This window comes from Ictidomys tridecemlineatus, chromosome 11 (genome assembly GCF_052094955.1).
Source record: "Ictidomys tridecemlineatus isolate mIctTri1 chromosome 11, mIctTri1.hap1, whole genome shotgun sequence".
NCBI classification, from domain to species: domain Eukaryota; kingdom Metazoa; phylum Chordata; class Mammalia; order Rodentia; family Sciuridae; genus Ictidomys; species Ictidomys tridecemlineatus.
Genome location: NC_135487.1, coordinates 123,984,875 through 124,002,775, shown reverse-complemented (window position 1 = coordinate 124,002,775; position 17,901 = coordinate 123,984,875). Strand labels below are relative to the sequence as shown.

Sequence of the window (17,901 nt, the reverse complement as noted above, 5' to 3'; positions counted from 1 at the left end):
TCTAAATATAAAACAAAATAGGGTTGTGGATGTGGCTCTCTGGTACCCAAAAAAAAGAAGCACTAATCAAAATTTCACAACTCTGTATTTGAGATTCAATTCTGCTTGCTGCATCTCTGAAAACTAAAGGCATGTCACTCAGCTAAGCCTCAGTTTCCTCATGTGTAACACAGGAATTATAAAATGCTTACTTACCCATTAGAGGTTGCTGTGAAATTTCAACTCGGTAAAGTGTAAATACACAAAGAAAGCTCAATAAATGTTAGATCTGATTTGATTTTTAAGTTTTCAAACCAATTTTATTTTTGTACTTTGTATAAGGAAGGCTACAAAATGTCTTTACCATTAAAAAGGCCATTTGCTCATTTCTACTCAGTCCTTAATGTTATGGAGAACTATAAGACAACATGCCCTAAAACCCATTTCATATCATAGTCAAGTGATGAGCCCATGTGTTGACCACTGGGTCAATAGTTAATAATCTTAAAGTATCATACTCCAAGAGGCAACAATTTCAGAGAAGCCAAAATAACTTATTGTACTTGAAATAATTTACATATAATAATGTGTGTATAAACCTGTACATATAATTTTTATCAAGTATAATATGATCATACAAAAACATTGACTCACAATATAGTTCACACATACCAAAGAAGGCTATTTTATTTTTGTCCCTTTTACATCATATTTTAGGCAAGATGATGAAACCCAGAAAATAACAGGAATGGACTAGTTTCTAAAAACTGGGTATTTTATAAGTGAAACACATTCAGTCATCTACATCTCTCAAATTGCAAACAATGTGACTTACTGTACTCTCAAAATGAACTTAAATAAATTATTGCTCAATTCTAATGACATATACGTTTTCACTGGTTGATAGTCCAGGTAGAGAAAGTATGCAACGTGATTTATTAGTCAAAACATTTCATACAAAAGGATTTTTTTGGGGGGGTACTGGAAATTGAACTAAGGGACACTCAACTATTGAGCCGCATCCCCGGTGTTATTCTGAATTTTATTTAAAGAAATGGTTGCTAAGAGATTTGCCATTGCTAAGGCTGGCTTTCTATTTGAAATACACCTGTCTCAGCCTCCCAAACTATTGGGATTAGAGGCATACATCCAAAGGAATGGTTTTAACCAAACCTTCATAATGTCAAGAGAAAATGCATTGAAATTAAAAGTATCTGAAGCAAGCGTTTTTAAAGACCATTTTAAAAAATACAAAAAAGGTTAAAAATGTCATAAAATAAAAATTTATACTGATAAAGTTAAGAGGTTAAAAACTATCAAATGTATTAAAATCATCTAAAGTCAAATAAAATATATTTTATGTATATAATTTAAATTATAATATTATATAAATATATTATATAAATATATAATACATATATAATACAAATTAAAAACAATATAATTATATAACATTCTAATTTATATTATATTATATATAATACATTTATTTTATCATATATAATAAAATAAAAATATATAAATTATACATATTTTATGTATATTAATATATAAACGTATTATATATTAATGATAATATATTATATATAATTTATATAATATATTTACATAACATACTTATATATTTATATATAAATTATATATATTAATATATAAATAGATAAATAAATATTATATAAATTATATATATTACATATCAAAATGTTTATGATTCATATTGTTTTATTTAATATAAATTATATATAATATATGAAATACATATGTATTATAAACACATAATAAAATAATATATAAACTTAATATATAAATATTATTTTATTATATATAACATTTATTATATATCATATAATATATTTAGATTTATATTAATTTATATTATATTGCATTCATTGTAATGTAATTATATAATAATATAATTTCTATATTAATATGATAATAATTCAATTATTATATTAGTATAATTTATATTTATATAATATATAAACATAAGGATTATAGTATAATTATATATTAACAACTTATAATATATCATATAGATATATGTAAATCTATAATATGTAGTATATAATATATAAATATATTATAATTTAAATTATATAGTTTAGTTATTTGGCTTTAGATGGTTTTAATGCTTCTGATAGTGTTTTATCCCTTAGCTTTATCTGTACAAATTTTTATTTTATGACAGTTCCAAACTTTTAGTATTTTTTTTTAAATAACAAACACTTATTGGTGTAACTTATGGTAGAAAATAGTTCCTACACCAGATTTGCATGACCCAATCATTAAATAGAACATTTATGAGGTGAACACACATCCTGACCCACATTTTTATATCCAGTTTTTTAAGATAGCCAATTCCTCCTCTCTCTCTCTTCCCCAAAACATGTGAGCAACTTCCAATGGAAAGCGGTAAACAGCCACTCGGGCTATAGCATTTTCAACTCCACTTTGAGGTGAAGATTCCAATTACATTGGAGACTTAACTTCTCTCAGTTCTCTCCTAAGGAAAGTTCTGAGTCTAGGATTTACAATATTACAGCACTAGCAGATCAGTGTCTTCAACTCGTCTCTTTCTGCTGTATCCTCTTCACCAGTTGGGGGAGGGCCTCCACTTTCATTGAGTTTGCTGATAATTGGCTGAACAATTTCTTCTAGTTCTTTCTTTTTAGTTTTGAAGTCTTTAATGTCAGCTTCTTGGTGGTTTCCAGCCATTCAATCTTTTCCTCTACAGCTTTTTCCATGGTCTCCTTATCTTCAGAGGAAAGTTTGCTTCCCAACTTTTCTTTATCTCCAATCTCATACTTTAGAGAGTAGGCATAGCTTTCCAGCTCATTCCTAGTATCAATGCACTCCTTGAGTCTTTTGTCTTCCTCAGCAAACTTCTCACCATCATTAACCATCTTTTCAATTTCTTCAGGTGTCAGGCAATTTTGGTCATTGGTAATTGTCATCTTATTTTTGTTCTCTGTACCTTTATCTTCAGCTGTCGCCCAAAGAATAACATTCACATGTATCTCAAAAGTGACTTCAATCTGGGGGACCCCACAGGAGGAATTCCAGTGAGATCAAATGTACCCAGAAGGTGATGGTCTTTTTTTCAGGGTCCTTTACCTTCATAGACCTTGATTGGAACAGTAGGTTGATTATGAGAAGCTATAGAAAAGATCTGAGACTCTAGGTGGGTACCACAGTGTTTCTTGGTATCAGTTTGGTCATGACTCCTCCCACAGTATCAGTACCAAATGTCAGGGGCAGACATCAAGCAGTACTAGGTCACCTGTATCTTGATCATCAGAGAGTACACCAGCCTGGACAGTGTCACCATATGCAACAGCCTCCTCTGGGTTTATGCCACAGGATAGATCCTTGCCATTGAAGAACTCTTAACAAGTTGTTGAATCTTTGGAATTTGAGTAGAGCCACCAAGAAGAACAATCTCATCAATATCAGACTTCTTCAGGTCAGAATCCTCCAGTACTTTCTGAACAGGCTTCATGGTAGACCAGAACAGGTCCATGTTTTCTCTTCAAATTTTGCCTAAGTCAGGGTTTCAGAAAAGTCTTCTCCTTCATAGAAGGACTCAATTTTCATTCTTGCTTAATGTTGAGCAGACAGGGCGCACGTGGCCTTTTCCACTTCATGCTGGAGTTTCTGCACAGCTCTGTTTTCTTTCCTAACATATTTGCCAGTCTTCTTTTTGTACAGCCCGATGAAATGTTCCATAACACGCTGGTCAAAGTCTTCTCCACCCCGATGAGTATCTCTATTGGTGGCCATGACTTTGAAGACATCAAATTGTCAATGGGGAGAAGAGACACATAGAAGGTTCCACCACCCAGATCAAACACCAGGATGTTCTTCTCTACCTCCCTGTTATCCAGGCCATAAGCAATAGCAGCTGCTGTAGGCTCATTGATGATCCTCATAACATTCAGGCCAGCAAGAGTTCCAGCATCTTTGGTTGCTTGCCACTGGCATCATTAAAATGGACTGGTATAGTACCACTGCATGGGTAAACTTCTTTCCCAAATAAGCCTCTGCATTCTCTTTCATTTTAGTGAAAATCATGGCAGAATTTCTTCTGGAGCAAAGGTCTTAGTTTGCCCACCTCCAATATCAACCTGAATGTATGGTTTAGGTTTCTCTTCAAACACTTTGAAAGGCAAGAACTTGATCTTTTGCTACACAGAAGGGTCATTCCCAGTACTGCCAATGAGCCACTGGGCATCGAAGACCGTGTTCTCAGGATTGGAGGTGAGCTGCTTCTTGACTGTATCGCGGATCAGATGTTCTTCTTCAGGGGTGAAGGCCACATAAGACGGCCTGATGTGGTTGCCCTGATTCTTGGAGATGATCTCCAGTGGCCATTCTTGAACACCCCCACGAAGGAGTAAGTGGTCCCCAGGTTGAGGCCGACCAGGGTACCCATGTCCTTTTCTTGTCTTCCTCCTCAGCCGTGCTGCACAGAGCAGCAGCAGAACTGCGGCCACCAGAGAGAGCTTCATCTTGCCCTAGCTGTTGCCCACTTGCTCTCCTCAGCAGAAAGCCAGAAGTCGCAGGCAATCCAGGAACAGGCCACAGCTGAGCGCAGAAAGGTTACAGGTCTCTTACGCTCAAGATGCCTCAACTCTGTCTGTCTGTGTTCTCTCTGCCAATGTCTCAAACTTTTTAGTATTGAATTGCATTTTCTTTCTACAATTTTGTTAATTACCATATGTAAAAATTAACAAGTAGAATGCTAGTAAACACAGATTCACAAGCTTTTACGCCACTATGTAAATATTAACAAAGTTAAGTAAATTGCCAATGCTTCCATACATACTATAACAACACAAGTGTTCAAAGATGCACTAGAACATTATGTAGGAAAAAAATATATTCATACCCAATCAAGATTTTTCAGGCACTTGCATTCAGAAGCATTTTATGAATCAGCACAAGGTTTGCTCCAAAATAAAGCTCATTTTTCCCTACTGCCCCTATTTGTTGAGAACAATATTATACATTAAAGATGCATTTACATGAAACATTTTATAGAGAAAATTATTTTAAATTTAAAATTATAATACTTATTTTATGCATAACTTCAAAAACACAGAATTTAAAGACAATACCAGTGAGCACTCTCATTCTATATGACTAAAACACTACCATTCTATATGACTAGCAAAGACAATACAAGGCCAAAAGGCAAAATATACACTTTGGCAATCCTATACAAAAGAGGTTCTGTTACAATATTCTATCATAAAATAAACAAAATGCATAAAAATGAAACAAGAAAAAGAAAAACTGAATTTTGACAACTACACAAACTGTGGCATTTCAAATTCAAGGTCTTGTAACTCTTGCATTTGTTTGAGCCTGAGTCCCTGGCACATTGGATTCAGGTCAGGTAGGCCGATCTCCTCAGAGTTCTCTTTAGGCTCAGCAGCTGGCTTCAAAGCATAAGCGGATGTGCTGTCTGCCTCTGGGACAGATTTCTCCACATGACTCAGGGGAGGAAGAGCTGTGCTAGGAGGCACTGCTGCTGAAGGTGAAGCTGGTCTCTCCTCAGTCCCCCTGACTTTGCTGGTCGGGGTGGGTGGTTTGTAAAATGTTGTCCCAAGATGGGGCTGCAGTATTCTGGGTGCTCTTGCAGGAGCAAGACTGTGAGAATGAGAGGACAGTCTCACTGGTGCCTCTCTTGCTGCACTGGCTGGCGTGTTGGGCTGTGTGGCACCGTTGGAATGGTCACCACTAACCTTAATGCTCATTGTCACTTTTTCCTGGAGTACACTTGGCACAATCACTGCACTCGTGCCAGTTAAGTTCTTTGGTTCACATTGTTGTCCCTGAGTTGTTTGTGGAATCTGCTGATCAAAACCATTAATTTGGGAGCCCAAACTAGTAGGGGTATCTTTTCTATTAAGTCCTCCAAAGGTAAGATTCTGGCCAAACTTGTCTGAATTGACAATTCCCACATTTCTGCTGTTTTTCTCATTAGGGGAGCTTGCAAGATGGAACCTATCTACAGGCAAACAGCAACATCTGATCTTGGGGCTTGGCATAGGCCTCTGTATATCATTTGTTGTCACATCAGATTTCAGACTAAGTGGTTTCATGGTTTTACACATATTGTCCATCTTTTGTGATGATGATTCAAGTTCTTTGTAACCTGGAAAAGAAGAGATTGTTTTTAACTTCAAGAAGCTTGGTGAATAAGGAAGTGTGGTTATTTGTGAATGGGCATTCTCTCAAACAACAGAGTCTTACATATTTTTTCCAACATTAGTTTCTCAGTCATCTATGCAGAGGAATTAAAAATCCATACAATATTAAAGGCACATTTTTAATTAAAGCATTCCTTTTTAAGATTTATCTTAATAAAACAAATAGTCATAAAGAAAATAAAATTAAAAAAACACTTCCTGTAGTAACTTGTTTTAATATACTACCCATGAATGAATATTTTCTGTGTTAAGCCTTTCCTGATTTCAACAGTCAGACAATGGTAACTCTAGAAGAGTAACACTATTCTGCACACCAACAAACGCCATGTCCTGAATCCCAAGGACTTTGCCTGTCACTTAATCTGCTTTCCAGCTACATTCTGTCCATACTGAGGGCAACACACCAGAGAGGACTTGGATGCTCTTTCAGCTGATCCACTAATACAGTCCTGCAGAACTTCTAGCACCACTTCTAGCTGCCTGGGTGCTGGCTCAGCTCCAGCTCCATTTCTGCCCTGGGCAAGCCTAGTGCACTAGCCCTACTTGCCTTCTTCTGTCAAGACAACTCCTATGTGGAGATATGTTGGCATGTGGTGTTAATGATCTTCTAAAGAAAAGGCTCAGAATTACCTAGTATGTAATGAAAATGTCAAATATTTTAAAATTATTTATTGTTATTACTATACCTACCTGGGAATCCAATTTCATTGGACAGCGAAACAAGGTTACATTTATGAATGAGAGAGGATGAGGTTCAAACCCTGAATCAACAATAATTTAGGGACATGACCCTTGGCATTATTTACCTTCCTCAGACTGTTAGCTATGGCTTAAAGAAGGCCAAGGATCATAGCACAGAAGTGCTAATAAGATCAAATCATATAAATGGAATCAGTGAGTCCAGTGCTTTTCTTTGCAGAGAGGTAATGGACTGTCTTTGTTTTCAGACTTTCTCAGGCTACACTCATTGATATTTCATTAATTTTATATATCAAATTTAACATTTATGGCTATATATTAAAAAATTCGGATTTAGATCTACTAAAGCAGTAATGAATGAAAGGTTTTCAACCCCCTTACCAGAAACCATTCACTGAAATAAAGCAATCAATAAACAGTGAACAAAAAGACTGGAGCCGAGAAAATGGAAGACATGTGTGCTTAATGTGCTAAAGTTAGGCCACAGGTAAAGGGACATCAAAAAACTTTAGGAGTCTATTTTTTTGAGTTTCAGGAGTCCAGCTTTTTTCTGTTTTGACTTTAATTGATGACAAAGAAGTAAAGGTGAAAACAAATCTCAGAAAGAGAACAAAAATAATTTATGAATTTCAAGATATCTTTTTACAAGAAAGAAACAAAGGATGATATTCATTTAAATGACATTCATTAAACTTTCTCCATGGCTAGAAAACTTAACTAATAAAACCTTGAAGTTTGAACTTACCTCAAATTAATACACCTTGTTTTTTTTTAAAGGATGAGTATTGTAGATGGACACAATATTTTATCTTTATTTATTTGTTTTATATGGTACTGAGGATCCAACTCATGGCCTCACACATGCCAAGGCAAGCGTTTTACCACTGAGCTACAAGTCCAACCCTCACCTTGGTTTTTCATCACGACTTCTTGGCAAAGTTTGAAATATGCAAAATATATGGTACATGACCACTCACCAATGAGACATGCATCCCATTTTTCCAATGCATTTTGCTTGCATTCTGATTCCTCAAATGATGTAGCCAATTCATAATTGTTAATTTCGATATCTGCAGTGTGGATATCCTATTGATACAAGAAAAATTTTAAACTAAATGCAAAACACATCTCAAAAACAAACAGTTCAAAGACTATTAACTTGTTAACATATACATCACATATTTAATCCAATTCTGTAATGGTCAAAACTCACTTGCTTTGTAGAAAAATATTGTGACTTTGTGGAATGTTCTGTTGATATTACCTGTTTGGAAGGAGGGCTTTTATCCACACAAGGTGCAACAACGTCAGTACTGGATGAAATATTTTGTGGCTCTAAGGACCCATCGAAGATCATCTGTGCATTGGTAATTAGAAACTCTACTAACAGGGCCTGATTGGCATATGCAGCAATAGAGGAGGAGATGGTACCAGGAGTGGTTGTAGGCCTGGGCCTCATCACACAGGGTCCAAATACCACCCCCAAGTTTTTTGAGTTCATCAGGTTTTCTTCGGAGTGGTCTACAACCCTGAAAGGAAGAACACATAAAGTGTATGAGATTTGCCTAATAGATGTCCTTAATGGTAGTTTCCTATGACTTGAGAAGGGTGGAGAAAACTCGGGCTATAGAAGACTACAAAACGTTTGTCAAGGGTCAAGGTTGGTGCGTCTAGGGAAAGAATCCTTTGTTTCATTATGATACTTACCACACACCAAACTGAGTTTCAGAGTACTATTTTAGGATAAAATGCATGTAAGTCGAAGGAACTACTGAACTCAGTAGCAGAAGGAAGAAAAACACCTCTAAAAATTTAACCATCTTTGTATGTGGGATATATTCCCCGTTTCTTATACTGGAATCAGAAACATCACTGTCAATTTCTCTGTCACTGCCAGTTAGTTTTCTTTTTTAAAAAAATAATTTTTACGTAGAGATGGACACAATACCTTTATTTTATTTATTTATTTTTATGCAGTGCTGAGTATCAAACCCAGTGTCTCCCATGTGCTAGGCAAGTGTTCTCTCACTAGCCACACTCCCAGCTGCCCACAGCTAGTTTTCTAGCTTAAATGATTCTCTCTCCTGAACATCTCTCTGTTCCATTGCCACTATCAATGTTCTGGTTTTACTTCAAACACTCTCAGCTTGTTATTTCTATGACTATCTAAGGAAATCTGTCTCTGCCTGGTTTAGCTATCAGGATGATACTAGATTCATCTATGGGTAATATATCACAGCTTTTTATATATATAGTGAATGGGGTAGTTTTGCTATTTGTTTTTCAGAGGATTCATCACTGATGTATAGAAATGCATTTGATTTATGGGTATTAATTTTGTATCCTTCTACTTTGCCAAATTCATTTATTATTCTAAGTTTTCTGGTGGAGTTTTTTGGATCCTCCAAGTGTAAAATTATTTTGTTGGCAAAGAATGATAATTTGAGTTCTTCTTTTCCTATTTGTAGTCCCTTGAATTTCTTTCATCTAATTGCTCTGGCTAAAGTGGCAAGGATTATGTTGAACAATTTTTAGATGGAATACTTCCAATTTTTCTTCATTTAGAATGATGTTAGCCTTAGGTTTAGCAGAAAGAGCTTTTACTATGTTGAGGTATATTCCTACTACCCCTAGTTTTTCTAATGTTTTGAACATGAAAAGGTACTGTATTTTGTCAAATGCTTTCTCTCCATCAATTGATGTAATCATAGGATTCTTCTATTTAAGTTTATTGATGTGATGAATTAAATTTATTGATTTCTGTTTGTCGAACCCATCTTGCATCCCTGGAGTACACAACTTGATCCTGGAGCATTGTTTTTTTTCATATGTTTTTGTATGTGATTTGCCAGAATTTTATTGAGAATTTTTGCATCTATGTTCTTCGGGGATATGGGTCTCAAATTTTCTTTCCTTGATGTGTCTCTGGCTGGATTGGTTATCAGGGTGATACTAGATTCACAGAATGAGTTTGGAAGAGCTTCCTCCTTTTCTATTTCATGGAATAATTTGAAGCCCTTCAAGATATGAAGAGTTTAAAAAAACTGTGGTATATATACACAATGGACTATTAGCTTTACAAGAGAATAAAATAATGGCATTTACAGGTAAATGGAAGGAGTACATGAATATCATGAAGTAAGTCAATCCCCCAAAATCAAAGGCCAAGATTCTCTCTGATAAATAAATATTGATTCATAAATGGGTCTCTGGTGGTGGAGGAACATTAATTGGGCTCAAGAGAGGAAAGGAAAGGAGGGGTATGGGTTGTGAATGATGGTGGAATGAGACGAACATCATTACCCTAAGTTCATGTATGATGGCACATGTGGTATGACTCTACATCATGTACAGAGAAATGAAAATTTGCGCTCCATTTGTGTACGATGGATTGAAAAGCATTCTGCTGTCATTTATAACTGATTTGAACTAATAAATTTTTTTAAATTTTTATTTAATTTATTTATTTGTATGTGGGGCTGCTGTTCGAACCCAGGACCTTGCACATGCTCTACTGCTGAGCTACAATTCCAGCCACAGAAAATAAATTTAAAAAAACTAAAAAAGGAGATCTTAATTGCTGTGAGAAAGGTGTAGCAGGCAAATCTGAATATGTGAAATTCCTGATTCCAAGTTCTTTAGTGGGTATAGAAACTACATGGTCAACTCATCTGCCAGGTCCGTAAGATTTTTTATCAAGTCTCTAGGAAGGATAGCACAGTTCCTGCTACTGCTTGCTATATTGTAGCCTAATGAAATCAGATTTTTCAAATGCAAAATGCTTTCTTGTGTCTCAATGTCTGTTTCTCTCTCCTCGTATGCTCTTCTGCACATTCTCTACCAAATCATCCCGCAGTTCTTAAAGTTGAACTCAAGGGCATTTGCCTCTTCTGCTCTGTCTCTATCCCCAAAACTTCCTCTGCATACCTACAAGCTGTGCACAGCTACCAGAAAAAGGAGGATGGTGAACTGTGGTTATGTACAGATCTGTACCCCAAGAGGATAAGCCCACAAATAGCAGAAAACCTATGTTTCCATCCTAGTTTCACCAGCCAGAGCCTGGCACACAGGAAGCATCTGAGGGAACCATGTTTGCTGCATGAACATATAATCAATGTATCCCTCTCTCAACACATAATAAGAACATCCTAAAAATCATTTTGAAAATCATAACACAACAATATAAATGTACTGAATAGTATTACCCTGTTCAATTAAAAATGGCTAAGATAGTATAAAAATTCTTACCTCTTAAGATGGATGATAAGGTAACGTAGAGTGTTAAAATTGGACGGTGGCAATTTTCTTAGAAGGTCCTTGGTTTTGAGAATAATTTGGTTGATTTCCATACACATATTTGGAGATGTGTTGTCTTCAGAGTTGTCCCTTTTGGTGTCCTGCTCTTGGTTAAAATGTTGGATGATATTTGCAAGCTCCATAAATTCACGGTACCATTGGAATAAAACCAATGGCTCTGGTAGCTAAAGAAAGAAAATTATATTAAAAATACCTTTGGGCTGAGGTTGTGGCTCAGAGGTAGAGTGTTTGCCTAGCACATGCGGGGACCTGGGTTTGATCCTCTGCACCACATAAAAATTAATAAATAAAATAAAGGTATTGCATCCCGCTACAACCAAAAAATAAATATTTTGAAAAAATCTTCTGCCTGTTTTCTTTGTTAAAGTCAAGTATAAGTGAGAGTTACTCAATTAATTTTATGTCCCTTTAGATTAACAAAATCTAAAGTCAATCTGTATTTATTGATATCTTTTTCAGTACTGGAGATTGAACCTAGGACCTCAAGCATGCTATGCAAGCACTCTAGTACTGAGCTTCATCCCTGCCCATAAAATAAAAAATATATGTTTGGTAGAGTAGTGACTTAGAAAGCAAATCAAAATCTTGACTATAAATTATATTTATGTTAATAACAAATTAATAGATAATGAGTGAAATTCTAAACTTTCAATGAAGTTTAAGCTTTAAGCTTCATCATGGGATTTTAAAACTCTTCATCTCTATCCTAAACACATTATATTCACATCTGCCCCCCAAATAGCATAATCTTCAGCTGTTTTACTGGAACAAACATAGAATCGTGAACAAAATCTATAAAATGAATCAGAAACCCATGGATTTTATGAGTAAGGGGTAAAAATATCAAAGTGCTAAAGAGCATAGATTTTACTTGGGAAGAATGAAGATTAGCACAAGATAATATGACCTACAAAAACATACTGTCAACATCTCATGAAACTTTAAAACAGGCTGATTTGCCATGAATAGATCAAAAAAAGAAGTTCTTACAACAAATATCCACTGCCATAATGAATGTCAATGTTTCTACTGATCTACAATAGAAAATTCAGTGAACTGTTAGCTACCTGATGTCCTATAATATCTGTGGGGAGTGAAGGTGTTGCCCTGTGATCAGTTTCTATCTTCACCACTCTGGGATCTGAAGCAAGTCACTTCACCTCTTGGAGCTTTAGGTCAATGAGTCAGATAAAGGCTACTCTCTAACACTATTGCAAGAATTGAGCACACTTTCCAAATGAAAGTCTTAGACATACAAAATTCCTCAACAGAATGCAAGTTTATTGTATTAGACCCAATTCATCTCCTCTCCCTAACTGACTAAACAAGATTAAGGATGACACATTATGAGACTTCCAGTCATTCAAAGGTATCCACCTTCATTTCTCAGTTGAGGGGTCTGTAGAATGTGATTAAAGGGTTATCAATGGTTTCCTGGGCTAACTTTGTAGATCAAGCAATGTATACTTAATTTCTTTCCCTCCTGCAATTCCACTTAACTACAGTAGGCTCATAAGGACTAGGAAAATAGAGAAAACAAAAAGCAACAATTCACAAGTAGAAGAGCAGATGAATAAGTCCTGATGCAGCATTTCCAAGAGAACTGACCCTTTGTCACTCAACATGTTTTTCAGAATCCTAAAGGGACATGGACAATCATTACCAGGTCCTCTGATCTTGGGTTAGGTTGCAGGTGGGCCAGCTGAGAAAGCTTAGCTCTCTATAGAATCCTATCTCCACTTTATGTACTAGGGCAATCTCCTTCCTAAAGCTCTAAACATTTTTTCTCTGGGCAATGGGATACAGAGGCTCTCTGAATCGAGGCATTGCCAAACATAAGGAACAGAGGTAACTGTCTTCCAATGGGGATATGTTGGCTATATACACACTGAAAGCACAGATCCTACAGTCTTAGTAACCCTGGCTCCCACAGTATTGGTACTGTATCTCTAGGCAAGGAAAAAACAAAACCTTTCCTAGGGGACAAGAGCTATGGCTCATGGTAGTGCACTCATCTGGCATGTGTGAGGCACTAGGTTTGATCCTCAGCCCCACATAAAAATAAATAAATTAATTAAAAGTATCGTGTCCATCTACAATTAAAAAAAATGCCTTCCCAAGAAGATCACACCAGTCCCAGAAAAGGGAACTAGACATGTAACTAGGCACATACCAAACAGTCCATCTAGACCACTTTATAGTAAAGTTCAAAGTTTTAAAAAAGCCTTGATGTGTTCAAGTGCTTCCAAAGTGATTTCAAGTCCAAACTCTAATATATCTAGGCACCATGAAAGACAAAAATCAAAATGAGTAGAAAAAGAACAAATTGAAGGTGTAAAATGATGCTATCGATATGCTGTCAACTAGTCAGATATGAAGAGCACTGGAAATGTAGCTGATCTAAATTGAGATGTGCACTAAATGAAAAATAGACACCAGATTTCAAAGAAGAAGAGCTGCAATGCAAATAAATAAATAAACAAAATACCTCATAATTTGAAAAACTAGATATTCAAAATGTTCAATGATATAGTAAAATTCACTTCACTTTATTTTTAATTTTTATGTTGCTATAGAAAATTTAATGTTATATATGAGGGTCACATTGTATTTCTACAGAGGTTAGAGGCCAAATAGAGAAAAGAACCCTTAATGAGAAAAATCTATGAATATCCACAATAAAAGAGCATCATATAATCATTTAAAAAATGTTATCAAAAGAATAGAAAATCAGACTTCTTGAATATTAAAACATGATCTCAGAAATGGAATAATTTACTTATTGAGGAAGAAAAAGACAAGGAACTGTCTTAGAAAGTTTTTGAAGAAAAAAAGAGCAATAAAGAAACGGTAAGGGAATTGGAGAACATGTATGCTTGCCAAGCAATTGCAAGACCCTGAATTTTTAATCCCCATGTGTGCAAATAACAAATTTATAAATATTTATATACGTGTTTGTGTATGTGCACACACACACATCTCCAAACAGGAGCTTCAAGTGCAAATTACGAAGACAGATGGTGGGTGGGAGAATGGCAATAAAAATCAAGAAAAGTTCCAAGAACTAAAGCGCTCACAACTGACAGAGCTCATGGAGTGGCCAGAATACTGGATGGAAATATATCCACATCAAAGTACATCATTATAAAATCTTAGAATAATGAGGGGGGTGATGCCATAGTCTATACCAATGAAAAATATGAAATATAAAATATTTTTGCTGTTTGCATTTGATGGTAGGTTTAGAATAAAACTTTAACCTTTTGAATGTAATATTTTAACACTTCACAGATGTCATGTGACGAAAATTGGGACAGATCTACTAAATGCCTTCCGGCTTCCAGAGCTTGACACAGAATTGCGATTTTTGCCTTGCTGCCACTGACTCGGTAAATTCCCTTGAAGAGAAAAGAAAAACAGAATGCAATATTTTACTTTAGTACAAAGGGCTAAATACAGACATGTAGACAGAGTTGATGTATCTACTTCAATTTTTATTAGTATTTAAAAATTACAAGTTGAAGTTAAATCAATTAACCTTTTCCAAATAAATGTGAATAAATTTAGTTATTACAAATGGAGAGTGCTGATTTTCTGAAAGTCTCTTTTTCATTAAAACAAATCACAAAGGCATTTATGTTTTTAGAGTTTTAGGAGTAAACAACATACTTGTAAACACAAGGCAGTCTTTTCAATTTCTAAAGTACACATTTTGATGATGAAAGGAATGCCATCTGGCTCCTTTTTGGCAACACAGGACAATTCTTCTCCAAATAAATGCATTTTCCCCTGCAGTTTCTGATGTCCGCAAACGATGGTTAAGTTTGCCATGCATTTTTTATGGCAGACAATAAGACACTACAAGAAAATGATATTTGAAAACTTATTGACTCACCTTAAAATTATTCACAACTAGGAAATTATAGGCAGACTAATAACGACAAAAATAAGTTTAAAAGTACTACTTGTGGTTTGTGAATTGCATTTAACAGCAAAACAAAGTAGAAAACTACAGAAATAAACTGTGGGACTTTATTAAAAATGTATTGGCAAGCCAGGTGTGATGGCATATGCCCATGATTCCAGCTACTTGAGAGTTGAAACAGGAATTTCACAAGTTGAAGGCCAGACCAATCTAGCAAGAACCCATTTCAAAACACAATTTTAAGAAAGGGTGGATGGGCTGGGGATGTGGCTCAAGCGGTAATGCGCTTGCCTGGTGTGCGCAGGGTGATGGGTTCGATCCTCAACACTACATAAAATTAAAAAAAAGATGTTGTGTCCACAGAAAACTGAAAAATAAATATTAAAATTTCTCTCTCTCTCTGTCTCTCTCTCTCTCTCTCTTTCTCTCTTTCTTCTTTCTGTCTCTCTAAAAATATGGCATGTGCAAGACCCTGACAACATATTCATATGTGTGTTTGTGTGTGGACACACACATCTCCAAATAAGTAAAATCTAACAAAAAAGTATATAGCAAAAGAAAAAAATTGTGATTCCAAAAAGATCTTACCTCTTCGCATTTAAAACCTCGAAATATGACAATGCGTTCACAGATTCTACATCTTCCAGGAAATTTCCATCTTCTGAACTTATGGGTGGTAGCTGCTTTTGCCATTAGTGATTGCTGAAATGTTCCAAGGGAGCAGGGTCCTAACAGCAGAAATGTTCGTGTGTAAGAAGGTAAAATGACAAAAACATACACCACATGATATTGTACTTGGAATAATTTTTAGACTTTGAAATTTTCTATATATTACAAAAAGCTATTATTTTGCATTTCTAACATACTTTCAGTAGGTGGAATTGTCTATTCCAAGCTTGGTTCTCTGCCCTCAGGGTGGTGTAGGTAACCAGTGTGAGAAGACTGAAGCTCTCCCTCTCTTGTCTGGGCTTCCCTAATCTTGGTCTCTCTGAGTTGCTCCTGGGTGTTAGCCCCCTCCCCTCTCTTGCTTATCAGGTCTCAGCTGGGGGACCTCAGGCCCTCCACCTTAGGATCGCACCAGGTGGGCAGCGTCCTGGTGGCACTGCGCTCTTGTTCAACTGAGAGCTGATTTTGTGCTGATAGTGTCTATACAGAGTTATCACAGCTGGGGGAGGGGATTTGGAACCCAGGTACCTGTGCAGTCACAGATCTGGCTGGTAACCACACCCACCAAAGATGGTGAGAAAGGTGGAGACAGTCCTTTTCCCAGTCGGGGTGTCTGGTGAGGTGGTGGGAGCTGGGATGTCCTCGAGCTCTGCCTAGAATGTGGTCTGGGGACCTGCGTGGGAGCAGAGCGTCCTCAGGAGTTCTGCCACCCCAATGAGGTGCTGAGTTGGTGTCTCTGCTCCCCCCTTGAGAGTCACGCCTGTGCTCAAACTGTGGGCTTTGGACTCTCACCTGAACAAGGAGGCTCTGAGTTCTGCTTGGTGTTCGCAGCTCTGGTGGATTCTGCGAAAATCTGTTGGATGGAGTCCTGTCACATGCACTGAGATGTTGTGTTCCCTCAAGGCAAGACCCCGCCTGAGCAGGAGAAGCCACCTGATGGCTTTCTCTGATTCAGGCACAGAGCAGCCAGAAACAGGATCTCCTCTACTCTGCCACCTTGGATCCCAGGCAACCGATTTCTGACAGAGATGCCAGAGTAATTCCGTGGACTTTCAATAAATGCTGCTGAAATAAAAGATATCCATAATGAACCTCAACCCTTATTTCAGTCACCTCTAAAATGAACAGGAACCACACATCTAAACATACAACCTAACACTATCCGTCTTTGAATTCAGGGTTATGAAGGGCAGCTGCCTATTTTTATAAATAAAGGATGTTTTGGGAACACAGCCATGTTGTTGTATTGTGTATAATTGCTTTTAAGGATTATTAATTATAATGCAAGTAGAGATAAAAGACTGTTCAGGTGTTGATAATTTTTGAAACTGAGGTTGTATACACAGAGTTCAAATACTGTTTGGCCTACTTCATGCATGTTTGAAATTTCCCATAATAAAAACTTGTTTTGGTTTTTGTAGTCTACCTTCAGATCTACTCTGGGCTATCTCAAGATCATCCCCATAAGCTCCATCACTCTCCTTCTCATTTCTCTGCAGCAAGGCTCAACCAAGCCTAGAGTCCCCTGAATGTCCTGTGCAAGCCAGCCATTCATTCTAACATGCTAAGCACAAATGTATCATCATGGTGGTACTCAATGAATATTAGAGAAATATATTATAAGTAACATTATGGAAGGTTCTGTCTGCATACAACCTGAAGTTGAAATTGAACTTACCCTTCCCTATCACTTCTATAAACATGTTAATTAGCTCCTACTTCTTCCTTTCAAAGGAAGACTATGGGGCTAGAGTGTAGTTCAGTGGTAGAGTGCTTGCCTAGCATGCCTGAAGCCCTGGTTCAATATGGAACACCACAACAAATCAAATAAAAAGGAAGACTGTGACATTTGAAAACTTTCTCAGCAATACAACCTGAAACTTTCTTCAAGAAAAATAAAACTCTTATCAAGGGAGGCATTGTTGCCCAATATCTGCTCTACGAACAAGGTGGCTCATTTCCTCATCACGTAATAATAAAGACAATTAATAAAACACATACTACTTTCCACAGAAAAGACCAAAATGTGCTCCCAACCTTTATCAATCCCCTGGTTTCTTTACACACATGAATTATCTTTATGTGTGTACTCATCACCAT

General features: G+C 36.3%; 1 long non-coding RNA gene and 1 pseudogene across 1 annotated transcript in view; one reads left to right on the top strand and one right to left on the bottom strand.

The window, feature by feature from the left end:
* The window catches only part of LOC144368435 (uncharacterized), a 188,697-nt gene that overhangs the window by 135,813 nt on the left and 34,983 nt on the right, over positions 1-17,901 (top strand). The gene's annotated exons all lie outside the window — the stretch shown is intronic.
* On the bottom strand, positions 4,854-7,814 carry LOC144368185 (rho GTPase-activating protein 29 pseudogene; annotated as a pseudogene).